This window comes from Rhinatrema bivittatum, chromosome 2 (genome assembly GCF_901001135.1).
Source record: "Rhinatrema bivittatum chromosome 2, aRhiBiv1.1, whole genome shotgun sequence".
NCBI classification, from domain to species: Eukaryota; Metazoa; Chordata; class Amphibia; order Gymnophiona; family Rhinatrematidae; genus Rhinatrema; species Rhinatrema bivittatum.
Window position 1 is genome coordinate 34,680,201 of NC_042616.1, and position 23,960 is coordinate 34,704,160.

Consider the following 23,960-nt stretch of genomic DNA (forward strand, 5'->3'; position numbering starts at 1 on the left):
AGCAGGCGAACCAATTAGGCTCATGCCAACAGCTGGCAGACACGCCCTTTGAGGGGACTGAACCGGACCTTCACCTATACCAGCCCCATTCCCCGCAGGTTGAGCTCTTGGATTCCAGGGGCTGTCAGGGCTTAGGCAAATGTCCCTCAGGGTGGCCAAAGAGAGAATGTCCAGAGATGGGCAGAGTTTAGGACAGGCAGCAATCAGATACTGGGTTCAGGCCAAGGGTCAGGGTAGGCAGCAAGCAAAGCTTAGTCAGGGTCCATACAGAGATCAGTACCAGGCCGCAAGCAAGTGCGTGGTCAGGGTCCGAGACAGACGCTAGTACCAGGTGAGCAAGAGACTGGGACTGTGCAAGGTCACAGAGCAGGAGTGAGGCAAGGCTGGAACAAGAGATAAGGCAGACTGAAATATGGCAGGGTCAGGCATACAGCAACATGCAGGGCAGGAAAGCATGAGGCCCTTTTGCTGAGGCAAGGGAGAACAGTGCAGCCCGGCTTTAAATAGTGGAACTGGTGAGGTCATCAGAGAGCGTTCCTGCTGCAGGGCCTTTATAATGAGCATGTGCTTATGGGGATGGCATGGCAGCCTAAAGAGGAAGACATCAGTGGCGTCCTTGCTGTGGTTGCAGCTCGAGTTAAACCCGAGTGAGGGCAACTGCAGGACCTTCCCGCGACCGGCCGGCATTACACTCTGCTTCAGTTTCAGACAGATCCCTCTAACTAACTTCATCCTGATGCTGTGGATGAAAATATTTCAGCAAGGAAACTTCTTACTTCGCCTGTTCTTTTCCCTTTTCTTCCCTCCATTTACAGTGCTGTGCCCCAGACAATTTTTTTTTTCTGCCTGCCAGGATGCCACGTGCCTTGTCAACTGAAAAATCAAAATTTTGTTCCAACCAGATCTTTTTTTTTCTAGATAAACAGGATAATTAACTAGATTGCACACAAATAAAGAAACATTCTAAGTACTTCTGAGGTAATACTATCACTTACTGTGAAATGCATGTTACCTTCAAATGCACTGCAGTGGTGCTAACCAGACCAAACACTGAAAAATGTGCAAAACAGACCGAGAACCTCTGTAGGAAAATCGCCATACCATATGTAGTGGGTAGAAGGATTGGGGTGTTTGCCTTGTGTAGTCTGGATCACACACACACACTAAGAAAATAATGACACCTGACTATGGCTTATATGAAAATATGAAAAGCTCTATTTTTCTGTATAATATATGCACAAACAGGCGCTTATAAGAACGTCTGTGATAATAACAAACAGAACAGGTTATATATTAGCACACATAAGCAGAGTAAATACATTTCCCCTTAGCTAACAAGGAAATATATATATACAAATGAGCTAGCAATAGGAGGTCATTTTCCTGAAAACAGCATCTTCCAAACTCCTCCCATGGTGGCTCGAAAGCAGATTTATTTGGGAGGAATGAATGGTGCCGAAGATTCTTTGGCGTTGTTGAGATAGTCTTTCTGAAGTGGTCTGGTTCAGCTCTCGGCAGGAATCTGCTCGTCCCACCATGGATTAGGGCGTGATGGAGAACTCCAGTCCTCGAGTGCCACAAATGGGCCAGGTTTTCAGGATATCCGCAATGAATATGCATGACATAGATTTGCAAACAATGGAGGCAGTGCATGCAAATCTTTCTCATGCATATTCATTGGAGATATCCTTAAAAACTGGCCTGTTTGTGGCACTAGAGAACTGGAGTTCGCCAGCACTGGATTAGGGTCTTATGCCTGTGGCTGTCGCATGTGCTATATTTTTCTTTGTGACCCAATTCTCCTTGAAGTATTGCCAAAATAACTGAAAAGAAAAACTACTGTGTTGTCTCAGCACTTCTCTGAAATGATGGTTTCTTGAGTTTTATCTATATTTCTTGTTTCCTAGTGTGTTGACAGATGGACTCAGGTCCAGTGGGTTATGCTCCCCTGCCAGCAGATGGAGATGGATCAAGTTAACGTCACAGTATATATATTCCTGCAGTGACCCCAGCCTGCCAGAATTCTCCAGCTTCAGCAGATGATGGATGTGCATCTCTCTATTGGGATTGCTTTCATTTTGGAAGTAGAATTCTAAATTGAGGAAATTACCAGCATGGTTAAAAGGTGACATGAAAGAGGTTATTTTAGCCAAAAGATCTTCCTTGAAAAACTGGAAGAAGTATCCATCTGAAAATACTAGGAAAAAGCACAAGCATTGGCAAGTTAAATGTAAACCACTGAAAGGGCAGGCTAAGAGAGAATTTGAAAAGAAGTTAGCCATAGAAGCAAAAACTCAATAAAATATTTTAAAATAGATCCAAAGTAGGAAGTCTGCAAGGGAGTCGGTTGGACTGTTAGATGATCGAAGGTTAAAGTGGCACTTAGGGAAAATAAGGCCATCACTGAAAGACTAAATGAGTTATTTTCTTTGGTTTTAACTGATAAGGATGTTGGGGAGATACCCATTGTGGAGACTGTTTTCAAGGTTGACGATTCAGATGAACTGAACCAAATCATTGTGAACCTGGAAGATGCAATAGCCCAGACTGACAAACTGAAGAGTAGAAAATCACCTGGACCAGATGGTATACACCCCAGGGTTCTGAAAGAACTCAAACATTAAATTTCAGACCTATTACAAGAAATTTGTAATCTATCACTAAAATCATCCATTGTACCTGAGGACTGGAAGGTAGCCAATGTCACTCCAATATTTAAAAAGGGCTCCAGAGGTGATCCTGGAAACTATAGACCAGTGAGCCTGACTTTAGTGCTGGGAAGAATTGTGGAAACGCTTATAAAGAATAAAATCACAGAACAATCAGATAGACAAGGTTTAATGGGACACAGCCAGCATAGATTTAACCAAGGGAACACTTGCCTTACAAATCTACATTTTTTGAAGGGGTTAATAACATATGGATAAAGGTGAGCCACTAGATGTAGGGTATTTGGATTTTCAGAAGCCATTTGACAAATACCTTCATGAGAGGTTTCTAAGAAAACTAAAAGTCATGGGATAAGAGGAGATGTCCTTTTGTGGATTGCAAACTGGTTAAAAGAGAGCAAACAGAGAGTAGGAAAAAGGTAAACAGTGGAGTGCCTCAGGGATCTGTACTTGGACCGGTGATTTTTAATATATTTATACATGATTTGGAAAGGGGTATGACAAATGAGGTGAATAAATTTGCAGATGACACAAAATTCTTCAGAGTAGTTAAATCACAAACAGATTGTGATAAATTGCAGGAGGACCTTGTGAGAAGAAACAAGTTGGCTCCACTGATTTCATTTTTATATTTTGTTTTCAATGAATGCACTTCTCTAGCTGAGATGCTTGTTCAATTAGTCCTCCTTTAGGTGGGCATCAAGGGTTCGACGGTTGCTCACAGATTAATAAAAGGGGTCAGTTGGTTCCATAGTGTAGTGGGTATCACATCTGCTTTACACGCAGAAGGGCCTGGGTTCAATCCCCAATGGAGCCATTTTTAACTTGCTGCAGAAACAGGCATGAGTCTGAGTGCAAGGATAACTTAGATACCGAAAAAGCAAGTTGAAGACCAATGGGTTCCATATATGTGCAGTGGAAACCCCACCTGTCAGGTTTTCAGGATACCCACAATCTATATGCGTGGGATAGATTTACAGGCCCTTCCTTCTATGCTTGCTACTTGATCTCATGCGAATTCATAGCAGATATCGTCTTCCCCAGAAGAAGTGTGGGAATGGTTACTGGAGATGAAATAAGAAAGCTTTAGGTAAACTCCTAAGCCCAACACTTTGTGTGGTAAAAAGAATTCAGCAGTGACTCTAGTAAAACACATTTTTCATGGTAGATGGGATGGCTCCTGGAAGATCTATTTTTTCCCAAGAGTAAAAAATGTTAGAATGTGAATGGTGGCTGAGGCGATTATCCCATGAATTATTCAAACAGTATTCTAAAATAACTGGATAGGTGTTTGAAAGTGTAATAAAGAAGTGATCACTCAAGGAAATGGTTCCATAGTGTAGATGTTATCCCATCTGTTTCACGCACCGAAAGTTTTGGGTTCAAGTCCCAATGGAGCCAATTTATGTTTCTAGCAGTGGATGAGCATTTTATAGATCTTCAGCCATCAGCTGTATTGGTGAATGCTTGCATTGTTATGGGACCTTGTTAGGGAGAGCTTGGGAGCAATCCTACAAAGATCTTGCAAGCACAGCTATCCAGGAGGGTTGAGTGCAATAGAAGACAGTGACAATAACTGTCTTGCACTAGTCCTGTTGGCATTTGAAACATCGTTAACCCCAGGTGCCCCAGAAAAACCGGTCCCACCGTCTGCAAAAACCGATTCTGATTTGAATTCCTCTCTGCAAGGTTCCTTGGTATCCCATAGGAATGTCGTGGAAACGACTGAAATTCTGGAGGACATAGAAAAACATAGTCCTAGGGAATCCAAGGACAAATTGGTAATTAATGCAGATATGATTGATGGGACATTGCAACTGTTAAGAGGATGTGATGTTCAATTAAACTTGAATGGTATTGAGAATGTCTCTGTTATTACCCCAAAAAATGTTTCAATGGAAGAATTAGGAAAGATGATGATAAATATGCAAAAATCAATAAATAGCTTGGCTAATTCTGTGCAAGAAGCCTTGAAAAAGAATACTCAGGTACAAGAGAAAGTGGATATATTAGAAAAGAATATTACTGTAATGGGGAGGTTCAAAATATTCAGCTAAACTTAATTAAATCAGAGGAAGATCATGAAAATAAGATTGAGGTATTGGAAAATCAGATGAAGAAATCAAACCTTAGGTTATTAAATTTTCCAAAAAGTCATCTGATAACACCCCTTGATTTATTCTATAGTTACCTTAAGAATATTCTGAAATTTTCACAGGATAATTTACCTAAATTAAATAAAATTTACTATTTGCAACAAATGGAAGGGGTGAGAAATGAAAAAAATGGAGAGATTATTGAAGATCTAAATTTGACTGACTTTCTAGAAAATCCTATGAATCAAAGATTACTACCACAGCAACATTAGTAGTACAGTTTGTTTCACAAATAGACAGAGATGCAGTATTAAGACTGCATTTTAAATATCAGAAGTATAATTTTTATGGACAATCCATAAGGATTTTTCCAGACACAGCTCGTTCTACCTAGTTAAGACGAAAGAAATTTATTGTAATGCGACCGGAAGTTATATCAAGAGGTGCACAATTTTATTTAAGATACACCTGCAGATGCTTAATCAAACATTTAAATAACAGATATATTTTCACACAGCCAGAACAGTTACGAATATTTTTGGACACCCACTCTTAGGAAACTGTGCAAATAAGGGAAAAGAGTTAAGTGGGATAAGTCAAGCATCAAGTATGATTTAAATTTATATTTTTTCTTGTTAGTAAGTAGGGATGTGAATCGTTTTTTGACGATTTAAAATATCGTTCGATATATTTTAAATTGTCAAAAATCGTTAGGGCCACGATACAATACCAATTCCCCCGATTTATCGTCAAAAAATCGTAAATCAGGGGAAGGGGGAGGGCAGGAAAACCGGCACACTAAAACACCCTAAAACCCACCCCCGACCCTTTAAATTAAATCCCCCACCCTCCCGAACCCCCCCCAAATGCCTTAAATTACCTGGAGGTCCGTAGCCTTAAATTACCTCCGTAGCGGCGGTCCGTAGCTAAATCGGGGGAAGGGGGAGAGCAGGAAAAGCGGCACACTAAATCGTGTAGTCTTCAGCCGGCGCCATTTTGCAAAATGGCCGCCGCAAAATGGCGGCGGCCATAGACCAAAACGATTCGACGCAGGAGGTCGTTCCGGACCCCCGCTGGACTTTTGGCAAGTCTTGTGGGGGTCAGGCGGCCCCCCCAAGCTGGCCAAAAGTTCCTGGGGGTCCAGCGGGGGTCCGGGAGCGATTTCCTGCCGCGAATCGTTTTCCGTACGGAAAATGGCGCCGGCAGGAGATCGACTGCAGGAGGTCGTTCAGCAGGGGTCCGGAACCCTCGCTGAATGACCTCCTGCAGTCGATCTCCTGCCGGCGCCATTTTCCATACGGAAAACTATTCGCGGCAGGAAATCGCTCCCGGACCCCCGCTGGACCCCCAGAAACTTTTGGCCAGCTTGGGGGGGCCTCCTGACCCCCACAAGACTTGCCAAAAGTCCAGCGGGGGTCCGGAACGACCTCCTGCGTCGAATCGTTTTGGTCTATGGCCGCCGCCATTTTGCAGCGGCCATTTTGCAAAATGGCGTCGGCTGAAGACTACACGATTTAGTGTGCCGCTTTTCCTGCTCTCCCCCTTCCCCCGATTTAGCTACGGACCGCCGCTACGGAGGTAATTTAAGGCTACGGACCCCCAGGTAATTTAAGGCATTTAGGGGGGGTTCGGGAGGGTGGGGGATTTAATTTAAAGGGTCGGGGTGGGTTTTCGTGTGCCGTGTTTTAGTGTGCCGCTGGACCCCCAGGTAATTTAAGGCATTTGGGGGGGGTTCGGGAGGGTGGGGGATTTAATTTAAAGGGTCGGGGGTGGGTTTTAGGGGGTTTTAGTGTGCCGGCTCACGATTTTAACGATTTTCACGATACTTTACACACCCAAACGGCAACAATACGATTCCCTCCCCCTCCCAGCCGAAATCGATCGTTAAGACGATCGAGGACACGATTCACATCTCTATTAGTAAGTGCTCCTAGATAATTGGCAACTCATAGATCTCTATCAATTACTTTATTAGATTACTTTGTGGAGAGAAGATTTGCTTTTGTATTATTTAGGATAATTTTGTCATTATTATGATGTATCAAGTATTCTGTATTCTGTATTAAATTGAAATTTCAATAAAAATAAAATTAAAAAAAAAATGATTTTTTATCATATTTTACTGTACCTTTTAGATATTTCAGTTTGATTTTATGATTTTGTAACATGTAAACCGTTGTGATGTATATTATGAATGATGGTATACAAGAATTTTTAATAAATAAAATAAATAAATAAAAAAGAAACAAGTTGGCTCCACTGATTTCATTTTTATATTTTGTTTTCAATGAATGCACTTCTCTAGCTGAGATGCTTGTTCAATTAGTCCTCCTTTAGGTGGGCATCAAGGGTTCGACGGTTGCTCACAGATTAAAAGAAGAGGTCAGTTGATTCCATAGTGTAGTGGATATCACATCTGCTTTACACGCAGAAGGGCCTGGGTTCAATCCCCACTGGTGCCATTTTAAACTTGCTGCAGAAACAGGCATGAGTCTGAGTGCAAGGATAACTTAGATACCGAAAAAGCAAGTTGAAGACCAATGGGTTCCATATATGTGCAGTGGAAACCCCACCTGTCAGGTTTTCAGGATATCCACAATTTATATGCGTGGGATAGATTTACAGGCCCTTCCTTCTATGCTTGCTACTTGATCTCATGAGAATTCATTGCATATATCGTCTTCCCCAGAAGAAGTGTGGGAATGGTTACTAGAGACGAAATAAGGAAGCTTTAGGTAAGCTCCTAAGCCAACATCTTGTGTGGTAAAAAGAATTCAGCAGTGACTCTAGTAAAACACATTTTTCATGGTAGATGGGATGGCTCTTGGAAGATCTATTTTTTGCCAAGAGTAAAAAATGTTAGAATGTGAATGGTGGCTGAGGCGATTATCCCATGAATTATTCAAACAGTATTCTAAAATAACTGGATAGGTGTTTGAAAGTGTAACAAGGAAGAAATCAGTCAAGGGACTGGTTCCATGGTGTAGAGGTTATCACATCTGTTTCACACACAGAAGGTCTTGGGTTCAAGTCCCAATGGAGCCACTTTATGTTTCTAGCAGTGGATGAGCATTTTATAGATGTTCAGCCATCAGCTGTATTGGTGTCACTGAATGCTTGCATTGTTATGGGACCTTGTTAGGAACAGCTTGGGAGCAATTCTACAAAGATCTTGCAAGCACAGCTATCCAGGAGGGTTGAGTGCAATAGAAGACAGTGACAATAACTGTCTTGCACTAGTCCTGTTGTCCCTGAGGTTGTCATCCCCTGTGATGGACTGCAACAGTATATCCTTGGCAGTATGGTCTGGAATGACAGGGCAGAATGAATGCAAAAGTTGGTCATTTCCTTGCAGTTACTCTCTGAGAGAAAATTAGCATTTGTAGAAAGACCTCAGGTGCTAGTGGAGGATCCTCAAAACATCTTGCTTCACTTTTATCCTTGTAGTTCTATTTTCAAGCCCTCATTCTCTACTAGCTGCAGGGGCTGGCTATCAAGGGCATTTATTTCAGAACTGCCCCTTTTTCTAACTTTGACTGCTGCTTCTCTCCTGTCCTGGGGCATTGCTTTTGAAACCTGTTCCATTTCTTCCATCGTAGCTTTTCACTTCTCATGTTTGGCAGGGGTCTGCTTGCCTCTTACCTGAATGATGGAAAGGGTTGAGGGCATGGGATCAGATTGGGAAACACTTTTCCTCTTTTCTGCCACTTCCAAACTCCCCAGATGCTAGTCCTAAGGGCTGCTGCTTCTGTGGCTTATAAAGCATGCCAGTGTTAGTTAAATGCCCCATTTGTTTGCCAGGACCTGTGTCTTTGCCATGTGCTTGCATTTTGCAAAGCTTGGGCCTTCCCTTATTTAGAAATGTCTCCAGATCTTCCAAGTCCACTCTGATCCCTTCTCTACATACTTAGCAGAGGATGCTGCCACTGGAGCTGATATAGTGGGTGGACTCTGAGGAACAATGCCAAGGGCATCAGATGTGCTCTCTAACTGTGCTGCCTGCTCTTCAGCCACATCCTAATTTTGTCCTGCCTTCCCCATCAAAGAACTGGATAAGGTGGCTAACACACTACTAGAAAGGCCTCCCAAATTTTCCCCTTCTGGTACACTATCAATAGCTTCTATTTCAGGGAAAACAAGTAATGACTCTTCATCTGAATAAAAAAGCACTAGGAGTCGAGTGGAATCATTTAGACTAACTGTTTTATTAAAGCATGAGCTTTCGAGGACACAGTCCACACCATCAGATGCATGAAATGATGTACAGTTGATGTGTACAATATATACAGAAGAGTGAGAAGACATGGGAAAAGGCAGGAAACGGTGTGGAGAGAGTGTGAATAGGATTGTAGTTTAGCCTACTGACAACTGAGGTAAGTGTGAATAGACAGAATGATCAGACAACAGTTCAGTTTATGCATATTTGTAGTGAGTCATTAATCCATTGCTTCTGTTCAGCCCTTGGGTGATGGTATTTAGATTTTTAATGAGTTCCAATTCAGCAGTTTCAGGCTGGAGTGCTCCTTTGAAGTTTTCATGTAGGAGTATGGCAACCTTAAGGTCAGATAGAGAAAGTCAAGGAAGGTTGAATGTTGTCATTTCTAACCTCAGGTTTAAATCCTTTTACCTTGTCCTTATAGATTGTCCCGTTTGTCCTATGTAGACATGAGTGGGACTTTGCTGGCAGGTGTTGGCATATATTAGATTGGAAGAAAAGCAGGAGAATGTGTCCCACATGTTGCTGATGATGTTGTGTCCAGTGAAGGCATTGTCTGGGATAATATGTGGAAAGTGTTGGCATCTCCTTTTCTGGCAAGGTCTGGGTCCTGGGTTGGTGTCCTTGTACTATTTGCAGCGGCTGATGAGTATCTTTTGAGGTTGAGGGGCTGCTACACCAGACTAGCACGGCTATCCCTCTGAAGATTTTTCATGTAAATCAGTGGAGGAAAATTTGGCTTTCACTGCAACCTCTGCAGCAACATTTTCTCTCTCGCTGAACACAGAAGATTGGAGAGAAAAACACTCACTGTTATCTGCACTCTGCAGCAGTGACACATCATCAAGCTCGTATGCCAGTTTCTTTTTTTTTTTTTTTTTTTTTAATTTTTATTAAGCATTTCAATTTTTCAAATGGATTTTACACAGTATTGAACAAGATATTATTATACAAACATTTATATATGACAAATCATTGCCCATATAACTGTGATAGCCCAAATAGATTTCTCAGAAATAATGAGATTCTGGTAAAATGAAAAGAGCAGATTTCTATAGAAATACTTCCTCAAACATTAATGTAAGAGAACCATATACATTTATTCCCCTCCTTAACCTAAGGTTTTCTGAATCTAAGAGTCCAGGTATGAACGCAGTTGTTCTGGCAAATTGAATACATATCTCATATTTTGAAATAATACAATACAACGACATGGGAATCGTAAAATAAACTTGGCTCCTCGTTGAGTGACTTAATCCCGCATTAACAGAAACTCTCTTCTCCTAATCTGAGTATTATAAGGTATATCAGGGAAGATTCTAATGGAATGCCCATGAAAGTTTACATTCTGATATTTAAAATACAGCCTAAGAACTATGTCTCGCTGAGACATATCTGTAAATTGGACTATTAAAGTGGCTCTTCATTTAATCTCCATATCAGATGATTTTTCTAATAATTCTGACAAGTTAGTGTCTTCCCCTTGATCTCCCTGATTTTGGTCCTGTGCTCCTTCAAGGGGCATAGGTTGAGATATATAATATCCTCGATATTACAGGAATAGTTGCTTCTGTGTATTTTAATACCTTAATAAGATAACTCCTGAATAACTCCCTAGGCGATAGTAAATGGGTTTTGGGGAAATTTAATATTCTTAAATTAGTTCTTCTAATCTGATTCTCTAACTGCTCGATTTTTTCTGCGTGAATCTTTTCAGATTTCATTAAGTTAAGTTGTACATTTTCTATTTCCTTTGTTTTAACCCCCAGGGCAGTTACCGATCCCTCTATCTGTTCCACTTTAATTTGCATTATCTTATTACTACTTAAGCCATCTTGAACAAGTTTAGCCAATTCATTAATAGATTTTTGCATGGTAAAAATCATGCTATGCCAGTTTCTTTAGCGTAAAGCTGGCTCCTGCTGTTGTAGTAGTCCAGAAGAAATCCCTCTTCAGTTTCAGGGCAGGACCTCATTTTTGGTTTTTACCTGCCGGTGCCAGTGCAAAAGTGCGCAATTTTGGACACATTTAAATTTACTTCATCTGCTCTGCCTTTCCCTCTCCCTCACATCATTGTATATATGTTACCGGGGATATGTAAGATTACAACAACGATTTAACATTTTTCCGTGGTATTATAATGCCCACTGCCTAGTGCCCACTGCACACACTTTGCCTTCTGCCAGGCAAACAGTGAGTGTCATCCTTTCTACTCTGTGTGCACTATTTCTCTGTCACAGACGGGCTTCACAATACAGCCTGTTATGCTGCACTTTCTGGCCTGCCTTCACTGCTCACTTATGCCCAGTACTACCTAGCTGCCACTGCCTACACTGTGCCCACTGGCAGTCATACAGAGAATAAATAACTAATCTGAAGTGTAGCTAAGGCTTCAATCACGAAAAAGGATAAACAGAACAGCAAGCGAAGCAACACAAATCTACAATGATGCAGAAGATATTGTGATGCCATGCTGCCTCTATGGTTTGTTTTCCTGTCTTGTGTTAATGGGCTGCCACAGCAAAAATCCTTACCAAGAACTCGGAGAGAGGTCAGTGCTATGCTTTCACACAGACAATGTTTAGAGAAACAATGCAGAGCAAAGCTGTGACATGCTCATTCTTCGAGCTCAGCATCACTGTAACCCGCTCTGTGGCATTATAGGAGACTAGGAAAATGCACCGCTGCGATACATCATAACTCTCATTGCTTGACGGAATGCCAATCCGTCCCTTCTCTGCAGCCTGCCCGCTCCACAGTGTATGAACCTTTCTCCATACATTTGCAACTGTTGCTATGCCTATGATTTCCTTGGGTCTTTTGACTATAATTGCTTATAGAAATCATTCTGTTTGACAGAAATGAAACAAGTAGGAATCCTTTAGTTCACGGGTCCCCTTCAGCTCATTTTGGACCCTTAGAGTGTAGAGTCAGAGTTTAAAGCTTTTAAAAAAGCTATAAAAGCATGGCTTTTCAAACAGGCTTATATTGACTATCTTGAAAAAAAGGACTCAATGGTTTAAAGAAACATTATTTTTATCTTTGTTTTATGTTCTTTTATTAATAATTGATTAACAATTTTATTTTTTATCATATTTTACTGTACCTTTTAGATATTTCAGTTTGATTTTCTGATTTTGTAACATGTAAACCGTTGTGATGTATATTATGAACGATGGCATACAAGAATTTTTAATAAATAAACTAAATAAATAAAAAAGAAACAAGTTGGCTCCACTGATTTCATTTTTATATTTTGTTTTCAATGAATGCACTTCTCTAGCTGAGATGCTTGTTCAATTAGTCCTCCTTTAGGCGGGCATCAAGGGTTCGACGGTTGATCACAGATTACTAAAAGGTTTCAGTTGGTTCCATAGTGTAGTGGGTATCACATCTGCTTTACACGCAGAAGGGCCTGGGTTCAATCCCCAGTGGAGCCATTTTTAACTTGCTGCAGAAACAGGCATGAGTCTGAGTGCAAGGATAACTTAGATACCGAAATAGCAAGTTGAAGACCAATGGGTTCCATACATGTGCAGTGGAAACCCCACCTGTCAGGTTTTCAGGATACCCACAATCTATATGCGTGGGATAGATTTACAGGCCCTTCCTTCTTTGCTTGCTACTTGAGCTCATGCGAATTCATAGCAGATATCGTCTTCCCCAGAAGAATTGTGGGAATGGTTACTGGAGATGAAATAAGGAAGCTTTAGGTAAACTCCTAAGCCAACACCTTGTGTGGTAAAAAGAATTGACTCCCTCACAGGCTTTCTGCTTCGGATATATTTAAAAAAGGTTTTACTGTGAGTTTTTGCCTCTACAGCCAACTCCTTTTCAAATTCTCTCTTAGCCTGTCTTATCAATGTCTTACATTTAACTTGCCAACATTTATGCTTTATCCTATTTTCTTCTGTTGGATGCTTCTTCCAATTTTTGAATGAAGATCTTTTGGCTAAAATACCTTCTTTCACCTCCCCTTTTAACCATGCCAGTAATCGTTTTGCCTTCTTTCCACCTTTCTTAATGTGTGGAATACATCTGGACTGTGCTTCTAGAATGGTATTTTTTAACAATAACCACGCCTCTTGGACATTTTTTTACTTTTGTAGCTGCTCCTTTCAGTTTTTTTCTAACAATTTTTCTCATTTTATCAAAGTTTCCCTTTTGAAAGTTTAGCACGAGAGTCTTGGATTTACACTCTGTTCCTCTTCCAGTCATTAAACCAAATTTGATCATATTATGATCACTATTGCCAAGTGGCCCCACCACCGTTACATCTCTCACCAAGTCCTGTGCTCCACTGAGAATTAGATCTAAAATTGCTCCCTCTCTCGTCAGTTCCTGAACCAATTGCTCCATAAAGCTATCATTTATTCCATCCAGGAACGTTATCTCTCTAGCCTGACCTGTTGATACATTTACCCAGTCAATATTGGGGTAATTGAAGTCTAAATGAAGAAGGAGCGAACCCTTGCACATAAGCAAGTATCACGCAACAACACTGGTGCAAGATCAAAATTTAATCACCACAATTTCTATGGTGGTTATTAGCAATTCCAATAATGGGAAGACTCAATTTTTATAGTGGCAACTCCATGCGTTCAACAAAACAGAGTTCGAACAGGTCCCCCGACACGGTCCCGTGTTTCGCTGGGCTGCTTCGGGAGGGACCAGGGGTATATTTTAATCTCCGGGTATTTTCATAAATCTCCGGGTATTTTCATAAAGATTAAAATATACCCCTGGTCCCTCCCGAAGCAGCCCAGCGAAACACGGGACCGTGTCGGGGGACCTGTTCGAACTCTGTTTTGTTGAACGCATGGAGTTGCCACTATAAAAATTGAGTCTTCCCATTATTGGAATTGCTAATAACCACCATAGAAATTGTGGTGATTAAATTTTGATCTTGCACCAGTGTTGTTGCGTGGTAATTGAAGTCTCCCATTATTACTGCACTACCAATTTGGTTAGCTTCCCTAATTTCTCTTAGCATTTCACTGTCCGTCTCACCATCTTGACCAGGTGGATGGTAGTATACCCCTATCACTGTAGTCTTCCCCAACACACAAGGGATTTCTACCCATAAAGATTCAATTTTGTATTTAGTCTCGTGCAGGATGTTTATCCTGTTGGACTCTATGCCATCCCGGACATAAAGCGCCACACCTCCTCCCGGGTGCTCCTCTCTGTCATTGTGATATAATTTGTACCCCGGTATAGCACTATCCCATAGGTTATCCTCTTTCCACCATGTCTCTGAGATGCCAATTAAGTCTATGTCATCATTTACTGCTATACATTCTAATTCTCCCATCTTACTTCTTAGACTTCTTGCATTAGCATACAAACATTTCAAAGTTTGTTTTTTGTTTGTATTTTCATTCTGCTTTTTAATTGATAGGGATAAGTTAGAATTTTTTAGCTCAGGTGAGTTTTTAGTTACAGGCACTTGGACTACTTTTCTAATTATTGGAACCTCACTGTCGGGATGCCCTAATTCTAATGCATCATTAGTATCCTTTAAAGATACCTCTCTCTGAACCATGCGCTGCTGAGCGACTGTCGGCTTTCCCCTTTGTTCTAGTTTAAAAGCTGCTCTATCTCCTTTTTAAAGGTTAGCGCCAGCAGTCTGGTTCCACCCTGGTTAAGGTGGAGCCCAACCCTTCTGAAGAGTCTCCCCCTTCCCCAAAAGGTTCCCCTGTTCCTAACAAAACTGAATCCCTCTTCCTTGCACCATCGTCTCATCCACGCATTGAGACTCCGGAGCTCTGCCTGCCACTGGTGACCTGTGCGTGGAATAGGGAGCATTTCAGAGAATGCTACCCTGGAGGTTCTGGATTTAAGCTTTCTACCTAAGAGCCTAAATTTGGCTTCCAGAACCTCCCTCCCACATTTTCCTATGTCGTTGGTGCCCACATGTACCACGACAGTCGGCTCCTCCCCGGCACTGTCTAAAATCCTATCTAGGTGACGCGTGAGGTCCGCCACCTTCGCACCAGGTAGGCATGTTACCAGGCGATCCTCACGCACACCAGCCACCCAGCTATCTACATTCCTAATAATTGAATCACCAACTATGACGGCCGACCTAACCCTTCCCTCCTGGGCAGTAGGCCTTGGGGAGATATCCTCAGTGCGAAAGGACAATGCATCACCAGGAGAGCAGGTCCTTGCTACAGGATCCTTTCCTGCTGCACCTGGTTGGTGCTCTCCCATCATGAGACCTTCTTCCTCCAAGGCAGCACTAGGGCTGCCAGTCTGAAGTTGGGACTTGACTACTATGTCCCTGAAGGTCTCATCTATATACCTCTCTGTCTGCCTCAGCTCCTCCAGGTCTGCCACTCTAGCCTCCAGAGATCGGACTCGTTCTCTGAGAGCCAGGAGCTCTTTGCATCGCATGCACATGTACAACTTCTCACCGGTGGGTAAAAAATCATACATGTGACACTCGATGCAAAAGACTGGGAAGCCCCCCTCTTGTGCTGGACTGCTGTCTTCATCTCAATTTTGATCAGCTGCTAGTTAAGTTTTAGGTTGCTATGGGAGTAGGAATGTGTCTAACGTCCTTTAAATGTATTAGTGAATTCACTATGTGTCTGGTAGTGGCCTACTGGGCTCTGATCGAATTCTCAATAAAGGTTTTGTTGGGTTTTTTGTTTTTTTTTTTGTGAAACTGGCACTTGCCTATAAATTAAGGGATTACCTAGGGGGGGGGTGGGAGGGTTGGGAAATACAAACAGTCTTAACTTCAGTTAGTCAGCCTGAGTGACTCACTGCTCTCTTGATTAACAAATGTTGGTCCCTATTCAAACCCAATCACACTACCTCAACACCTTTCCAAGGTGAGTAACTGAGCTGAACTATTCAACTTTTCTACTTAGGTATACACTGCTCCTAGCTTATTTCTAGCTTCTGGATACTTTTTGGGTTGGTTGGGTTTTTTTTGTGGTTTTTTTTTTTTTTTCAATACAAACACTCAGTTTGTATTTAATACTAACACTCAGTTCTTTAAAAGTCTGGAGAACATTCAGTTCTGCAGACTTTTAAAAATAAACACACTACATACTGCTACCTTATTGACTGACTATTTAAAAATACAAACAGTCTAACTTGTTTATTCACTGCCTACCTACTGCTACCTTATTGACTGACTATTTAAAAATACAGTCTAACTTGTTTATTCACTGCCTTTCTGACTATTAAAGGCACAAACACACTAAATAATATTCCCAAATAGTTAACTTTGCCCCAATACTTTAAAAAAAAACAATGTCCCAAGCAAAAACGTACTGATTCCTTTTCAGCCACCAGCAAGGTGATCCTCTCCTCTCAGGATTTGGTGAGAGAGGTAACAGTGGTGGGGCTGCTTGGCAATAGTGATCATAATATGATCAAATTTAAATTAATGACTGAAAGGGGAACAGTATGTAAATCTATGGCTCTAGCACTAAACTTTCAAAAGGGAAACTTTGAGAAAATGAGAAAAGTAGTTAGAAAAAACAGGCGTGGGCCTTGTTTAAAAGTAGCATCCTAGAAGCACAGACCAGGTGTATTCCATGCATTAAGAAAAATGGAAGGAAGGCAAACTGATTACCAGCATGGAAATGTTCCCAAATTTAGCTTAGCCGGTTCAGCACTGAGAAGCCTCCAGAAGATCTAACCTCACTGAAGGGCCTGTCCCTTAATCTAAAAAAATACCCAACTCTACCCTGACTCCCAATCGCTCGGTCATTTTTAATGCAGGCTTGTCTTCGTCTGTTAAAGAAAGGTTCAGACTTTAAAATGTGTAAGGCTGAATGCACATCACCATTATACACAGGGAGGACAATAATGAAAGCCATTTCTGGGGGTAAAGCGCTCTTTTATCCACAGAAATAGGCTGCGTGATTACTGTCCATCCTCTACACAAGTAAAGGTAGGAGCAAAGAACAAGGCAGATTTCTGGTTTGGAGTTCGGACAGGGGGAAAACTATAGCCAGAGAGCAAAGTGTTAGGTCCCTTTAAGGGCTGCAGCTGGGGAGCTAAGCCAGCTCGGGATTATGATGTCTGATTATGACATCACCATAGTAGAGGTTTGAAACCAGGCAACTCCTTTCTTTCTTGCTCTTTGCAACAGACGTCCTCTGTTGCTCCTAGGCTGTGATCCCTGTGCTTTGGTGTCGTGCCTCCAGCGTCTCCTGTGTCTTCATGCCTCCAGTGTCTCCTGTGTCATCGTCCCTCCAGCGTCTCATGTGTCTTCATGCCTCCAGCGTCTCCTGTGTCATCGTCCCTCCAGCGTCTCATGTGTCTTCATGCCTCCAGCGTCTCCTGTGTCATCGTCCCTCCAGCGTCTCCTGTGTCTTCATGCCTCCAGCGTCTCTTGGGTCTTCATGCCTCCAGTGTCTCCTGTGTCTTCATGCCTCCAGCGTCTCTTGGGTCTTCATGCCTCCAGCGTCTCATGTGTCTTCATGCCTCCAGCGTCTCCTGTGTCATCGTCCCTCCAGCGTCTCCTGTGTCTTCATGCCTCCAGTGTCTCCTGTGTCTTCATGTCTCCAGCATCTCCTGTGTCTTCATGCCTCCAGTGTCTCTTGGGTCTTCATGCCTCCAGCGTCTCATGGGTCTTCATGCCTCCAGTGTCTCCTGTGTCATCGTCCCTCCAGCGTCTCCTGTGTCTTCATGCCTCCAGCGTCTCTTGGGTCTTCATGCCTCCAACGTCTCCATGTTCCTGTGACCATCACTTCGTCTCTTCGCTATCTGCCACAGACCTTCTGCCTGGACTACGCTGTCTCTTCAAGAGATTGGTTCCTATCTTGCTGGGTGAACGCTCTATATCTTCCTTCTCTTTCCTCTCTGCCCACCTGCCTTTGCTGTTCTTTGCGTTTCCTTCCCTTTCTCTGTCTTGTTTATGCTTCCCCTTTTCCTTTCCCTTACTTCTCCTTTTAGCAAAACAGTTTTAGTGGTTAATATTATTTCCCTCCCATGTAAAATTCCCTTTTATTACCATTAGAGGGTCCCTGAGGGAGAGATAGAGCTGTGGGTTAATAGGGACAGACAGGGAGAGTTTGTAAAGCTAAAGAAGCCCAGCCAGTTGTGCAGTCTGAGCTGATCCTATCAGCACCCTCACAGCCGACTGAGACAGGTGCAGCATTCAGCTCTGCAAAAATGTTCACTTAAAAACCAGTTGGAGTTACTGTGAAATTCCTCTTCTTCTTGCCCTGCTTGTAATACAGTCTTCATAACAAGCTCTGGTTATTAGCACTGTGGATCCTAGGTAAGTGAGTTTTTCAGTGATTCTGGTATTTTTTGGATGTGCCTTCTTTATTTGTCTGGATACTGTGAAACCCCAGGTTTAGGGAGTCCCAATGTCCTCAGAAAGCCCTCATGAAGGAGCAGGTGGTAGGGGACTTGGGAAACCCAGTTGGTGGGTGGGAGGCTGTCAGGAGAGAGGCACAAGTGCAGGAGCAGGCAAGGCCTCTGCAGTGCTTGCTGGGATCTTCAAGGTCCAAGCAAGTGAGTAAGGGTTTAACCTCCGAGTGTCAGGTGAAGCAGCTTTTGCTTTACTTCTGCTATGAATGTTTTATTCCAGGGAGGTAAAGGAAGAGATGTGATGTGTGCTCTTCATTCCTGCCAGGAATATTTCATTCTGGGTGGCAGGGGCAGAGCCAGAAGCAGCACAGCTCTTGCTCTGTTTTCCCTGTGAACATTTAAGTGAAGGCTAAGCAATATTGTATTGCTTAGCAGATAATAACGGGGGTTAGCGAGCGGTAGGATAGGGTTAAATTATAAGTTAGGAGGGAAAGGGGAGGGGGAGAAAGTAAAGCTAAGGGGCCAGTGAAAAGGAAGTATTTTGAATTGAGGAGCTGGGATTGGTTGGGGTAATAGTTAGTTAGGGCAGAGAGCCCGTTCGCGCCTCAGTTGGGTGGGAGAGGGCTGAGGGAGCAGGCTGGAATAATTTCCCTCCTCCCTCCCTTATGGTAGAATCATTGGATGTTATTCAATGTGTGTTGTCTCTATTGATTGTCACAGGGGCGGGTAACCCCAGCCCAATATGGTTGATTTTGTTATGTCTTGTTAAAAGGCATTTGGGGGGAGGGGGGGTATCTCGTGTAGCGTGGGGCTGCCACATGAGGTGGCCAATGAGCAAGAGGGGGCCGAAGCTCAGAGGCCGGGGTACTTACCCACGCTGGTGCGAGGCGGGGTAAGGAAATGGACTCTATGGGTGCAGCTCTACCACTGGGTCGAGGTGGGGAGCAAGTTGTTAAGAAGGGGATAAAAGGGGGGGGGGTGTATATGTTGAATAGTGTATTAAGTGTTAGGGGCTCGGGTCATGTTATAATAAACTGCGGCCTTTATTTAACCAAAACAAACATTGTGTGGGATTATAAAGGGGGAGGGGAAGCAATTGAAAGCGAGCCTTGCCTCTCCCAGTTTTTCTTGGGGTGGGAGGCTGCAGGAAGGAGCCGAGGATGAGGCAGGAGCTCTCCTGCCACTCTCCAGTCCTTATGAATATTTCATTCAAGGACAAGGTGGGGAGATGAACCCAAGCTGTGGCAGCAGATCCTGCTCGCTCCTGCCGTGAACATTTGATTATGGGGGGGAGGGGGGGAGTCAGAGGCACGGAGCAAAAGCTCCCTCCATGAACCTCTGGTTTGTGGCTCTGGCAGTGGCTGCCTGGGACTGAGCTGTGGGTCTCATCTGGGTCTGGATGTTTCCCAGCCTTGACCTAAATAATCAAAGTATGCAAGGTCTGGCCAATCCCATCTGAATTTTAACCTGAGGTGATAAGGAATGCAAAAGAACACATCTAGATTTGCTTTGTTTATTGCCCCCTCAAAAATACCCCTGCCTGCTTTTTGTGAGGGCTCGGTGTTAAAGGAAAACTCTGCATATAGCTTTCCCCCTGTCCGAACTCCAAACCAGAAATCTGCCTTGTTCTTTGCTCCTACCTTTACTTGTGTAGAGGATGGACAGTAATCACGCAGCCTATTTCTGTGGATAAAAGAGCGCTTTACCTCCAGAAATGGCTTTCATTATTGTCCTCCCTGTATATAATGGTGATGTGCATTCAGCCTTGCACATTTTAAAGTCTGAACCTTTCTTTAACAGACGAAGACAAGCCTGCATCACAAATGACCGAGCGATTGGGAGTCAGGATAGAGGTGGGTATGTTTTTAGATTAAGGGACAGGCCCTTCAGTGAGGTTAGATCCTCTGGAACTGCTCAGGCTAAGTTCTCAGGAGGCTCCTCAGTGCTGAACTGGCTAAGCTGAATTCCCTGTACGTAGCCGGATCAGTCCAGACTCCTGGGTTTTGCCCCCCTCTAGCAGTTGGAGACAGAAGTTTATCAAACAAACCTATGCCTTATCTAGGCTGGTGCCACCTGCAGTCTGGCAGTCTTCTTCTGTCTCCCAGCAGGTGGAGGAGGTGCAGAACCCACAGTCTGTGCTGAGGCCTAGTTTTTCACTTCTAGATAGTATTGTTAGCTGGGTAAAGAGAAGGATAAAGTTAGAATAAGGTATAGGAGCGCAGTGGTTTGCCTGCAGGTCCAGTCTCCCGCCTCCCGGGGGGTTGTGAGGTCCGGAGGGTTTCCGAGGCCGCTGAGGTGTGGGGTGCTTTGCCCTCCTGCCAGCGTGAATTCGTGACTGGGGGTGATACCGGGGAGCCCGGCTCACTCCCCCCAGTAGGTCCAGGACTCGGAGACTATTGGGCGAGTATATTTAAAAAAAAAAAAAAAAAGTTAACATTTTTTTTGTGTGTGTTCTGTGGGGGCTTCATTCTCCTTCCCTTCCGCTCGCATTTGGGTGCTTGCTGCCATTTTCGCCACCTTCCGAGCGATTTTCGGGGCTGTTTTTTGCTGCAGCGTGCCGCCTCGGGCCGCTTGTAGAGCCTGCGGCACCGCCCGGGCGCAACTGTCCTGGGACAATTTGTGTTCCCATTGCCTCTCCGGAGCCAAGGGAGTCTCTGCGGCCACGGGCAGGGACCTGGTGAGGGTCCAAACAGTGACCGGAGCATTTGGGGACTTACATTCTTCAGGTGCCGACCCGCTCCCGTGGGAACGCCCCAAGGCGCCAGCGGCACGGGGGGAGGACGAGCCTCCACCGCGATTCTCACCACAACGCAGAGTCCCTAAGGGGGACAGACCTGCGAGACCCAGCTGTGCTGCCAATCCAAGGTCCCTGAGGGGGGATCAGACAGATTTGTCTTCAGACTCTTCTTTTTCGTCTGATTTCGTGTTGCTTATGCATAAAGCCTTCAAGGCCCGCAAAGATTGCCATTTAAATACAGTCCCGAGCGGTATGTGATCCAAACTGTGCGTGCAGCAAACGCAGGTGCGCCCGGCACTAATGCACCTCTTTCTACCGCACCTTACTGTATTGGCCTCTTTGTGATAACCAAGATCAATGCCTGTAGCTCAGATGGAAAGTAGAACATCAGGAAATGCTCATATATCTCCTTTCTTTCTCTTTCCGGTTCCGCTCATCCTGCAAACATCAGCACCGGTGCAACTACTCCCACCCCTCTTTCCACTGCTCCCTCTGCTCTCCCCTACCCCAAGCCTCCCCCTCTCTATCTTCCCTCCACCCTCTCCCATCAATCTCCCTGCCTTATCTCCTGTTCTCCCCCTTCCATCTTTTTCTCCTTTGCTCCTTCCTGTTATTGTATCGACTCCTCCCACCCTCCTTCCAATGCTCTCTCTGCTCTCCCTCCTCTCCCCTAGCCCATGGCTCCCTTCTCTATATCTCCCTCCTCCTTCCTCTCTGCCCACCTGCCTTTGCTGTTCTCTAACTTTCCTCCCCTTTCTCTGTCTTGTTTATGCTTCCCCTTTCCCCTTTTCCTTTCCCTTACTTCTCCTTGACATCCCGTGTGTATTTGGTCTGATTGCAGTGCATGCGCTTCGAAGAAAAAAAACCGGTAAGGAGACTTTGCAATCATCGCTTTGTGCCCTATAATACTTTTAAAGGTCCTTGGTCAGCGGATTTGTCCGGCTGAGTTCGGAATTTAGCTGGACAAACCGCAAAGTGTTAAAATTGTGGGCCAATGAATGGCTAACTTACCTGGATAAAAAGAGATGACTGGGTATGGGGCTTATGTTTAGCTGGGTAGCATATAGTTTTCCCCCTGTCCGAACTCCAAACCAGAAATATGCCTTGTTATATGCTCCTACCTTTACTTGTGTAGAGGATGGACAGTAATCAAACAGCCTATTTCTGTGGATAAAAGAGCGTTTTACCCCCGGAAATGGCTTTCATTATTGTCCTCCCTGTATATAATGGTGATGTGCATTCAGCCTTACACAATTTAAAGTTTGAACCTTTCTTTAACAGACGAAGACAAGCCTGCATCAAAAATGACCGAGCGATTGGGAGTCAGGGTAGAGGTGGGTATTTTTTTTAGATTAAGGGACAGGCCCTTCAGTGAGGTTAGATCCTCTGGAGCTGCTCAGGGTAAGTCTTCAGGAGGCTTCTCAGTGATGAACCGGCTAAGCTAAATTTGGGAATATTTCCAGCCGCCAAGCTGTGATTGAAAATTTATCCAGTAAACGGAATCAACTCTTGTGGTCACTTAGCAGCTCTTCTGAAAACTTACCCCTTACTTTGTATACAGAAATGGGCACAATTAACTTTGTGATAACCAAGAACAATGCCTGTACCTCAGATGGAAAGTAGGACATCAGGAAATGCTCACATATCTCCTTTCTTTCTCTTTCCGGTTCCGCTCGTCCTGCAAACTTCAGCACCGGTGCAGCTACTCCCATCCCTCTTTCCACTGCTCCCTCTGCTCTCTCTCCTCTCTTCTACCCCATGCCTCCCTTCTCTATATATTCCTTCTCCTTCCTCTCTATCCACCTGCCTTTGCTGTTCTCTACTTTTCCTCCCCTTTCTCTGTCTTATTTATGCTTCCCCTTTCCCCTTTTCCTTTTCCTTACTTCTCCTTGACATCCCGTGTGTATTTGGTCTGATTGCAGTGCATGCGCTTTGAAGAAAAAAAACCGGTAAGGAGACTTTGCAAACATTGCTTTGTGCCCTGTAATACTTTTAAAGGTCCTTGGTCAGCGGATTTGTCAGGCTGAGTTTGGAATTTAGCTGGACAAACCGCAAAGTGTTAAAATTGTGGGCCCATGAATGGCTAACTTACCTGGATAAAAAGAGATGACCGGGTGTGGGGCTTATGTTTAGCTGGGTAGCAGCCCTGAAGTGAGATAGATAAACTTACTCCACTGTCTTTGGGTCTATCCAGCGGGAACCCGTATCCGGGTAAGTCCAGCTAACTTCCTGCTCTCGGCATGGACCTATTAGTTTATAAATATAAATGAAGAAACATTGTGTTGGTATTCAGGGATTGCACAATGCTAATCAGTGATTTCTCAGAGCACAGGGAACTGTCTGCCCTCTATAGTTACTCCAGTGAGCCATAGCAAATGGTTTAGTCCACTCACTACCCCTAAACTAGGGCCTCCTCTGTGAGGAGCTTAGACCTTAGAAAAGGGACCCAGAAAAGACAAAACAATAAATATAACAACTGAGGAATCACTAAATAGCAGTCAAATGTTTATTTATTAGCACAATCTGTGGTCAGAAGACCTCCTCACTGATTCAGATGCTGGTTGGTTACTCCAGCTCTGCTGACACAAAAACCTGATAGAGCTGTGTGAGACTTGGTGCAGGACCCTGCTGATACCCAGCACTAACTCACCTGTCACTACTCCTTCACAGAAACAGTGCTAATAAATGAATGTTATAATATATAAGAAAAGGATTTACAGTTAACTCAAAAGGCTTGGAAAACTGCAAACAGCAAAGAGGAAAAAAGGAAAGGAACAGTAATTGCTGGTACTTAACAGTTTGTCTGCAGAGTGAAATGCTGCATCCTTCCCAGTCAGATAGGAGGGTCCTGTGTAACCTTTTCCTGTCACCCCACAGCTGTACTTCCCAGCTGAAACAGGTCTCTCTCTCTCTCTTTCTGCTAATTCCATCTCTCAATCTCTCAGCCCGTTCTGTCC

At 43.7% G+C, this 23,960-nt stretch overlaps 2 long non-coding RNA genes and 3 other non-coding genes across 5 annotated transcripts; all 5 read left to right on the forward strand.

Moving 5' to 3' along the window:
- The first annotated feature begins 3,413 nt into the window (after window positions 1-3,413).
- TRNAV-UAC lies at window positions 3,414-3,486 on the forward strand. Its single transcript has one exon. It is a non-coding gene; the product is annotated as a tRNA-Val (tRNA).
- A 4,251-nt stretch (window positions 3,487-7,737) lies between these two features.
- Window positions 7,738-7,810, forward strand: TRNAV-CAC. Its single transcript has one exon. It is a non-coding gene; the product is annotated as a tRNA-Val (tRNA).
- Window positions 7,811-12,348: 4,538 nt separating this feature from the next.
- TRNAV-UAC lies at window positions 12,349-12,421 on the forward strand. The gene has a single exon. It is a non-coding gene; the product is annotated as a tRNA-Val (tRNA).
- A 5,194-nt stretch (window positions 12,422-17,615) lies between these two features.
- LOC115083790 lies at window positions 17,616-21,554 on the forward strand. Its single transcript, XR_003854405.1, has 3 exons — window positions 17,616-17,777; window positions 20,067-20,119; window positions 21,455-21,554. It is a non-coding gene; the product is annotated as an uncharacterized LOC115083790 (long non-coding RNA).
- Window positions 21,555-21,752: 198 nt separating this feature from the next.
- On the forward strand, window positions 21,753-22,770 carry LOC115083789. The gene is made up of 3 exons (XR_003854404.1): window positions 21,753-21,871; window positions 22,285-22,337; window positions 22,695-22,770. It is a non-coding gene; the product is annotated as an uncharacterized LOC115083789 (long non-coding RNA).
- Window positions 22,771-23,960: the final 1,190 nt, after the last annotated feature.